Source organism: Poecilia reticulata, linkage group LG1 (genome assembly GCF_000633615.1).
Source record: "Poecilia reticulata strain Guanapo linkage group LG1, Guppy_female_1.0+MT, whole genome shotgun sequence".
NCBI lineage: Eukaryota > Metazoa > Chordata > Actinopteri > Cyprinodontiformes > Poeciliidae > Poecilia > Poecilia reticulata.
The window spans coordinates 33,523,935-33,524,321 of record NC_024331.1 but is presented as its reverse complement, the minus strand read 5'-3'; positions in this window follow the sequence as shown (position 1 = coordinate 33,524,321).

Sequence of the window (387 nt, the reverse complement as noted above, 5' to 3'; positions counted from 1 at the left end):
ACCCAGAATGGATTTGGACCTCCATGTCTGTTTAATATAAAGAAACCTGAAATAATGAACATTAAACCAGCCATGTTTCCATCGTTTTTATGTACACTTTGAAGCATCGCATAAAGGCTGATGAAACGGCAAAATTCAAAATAATGTCCTCAATTTCGCAAAAAAATGTTTACCCTCCGCTAATGCGCTAAAGAAGAAACAGAAACAAATTTTCCAAGTAAGAGATCTGACAAAAGTTCAGGTGGAGAGAAACGTCTCTGGTCCATGCTTCCAACCTCTTAATTACAGCTACGCGTAGCGTTAGCTATGTAGCGCTAGCTATGCGTAGTGTTAGCTATGCGTAGCGCTAGCTATGTAGCGCTAGCTATGCGTAGCGTTAGCTATGTA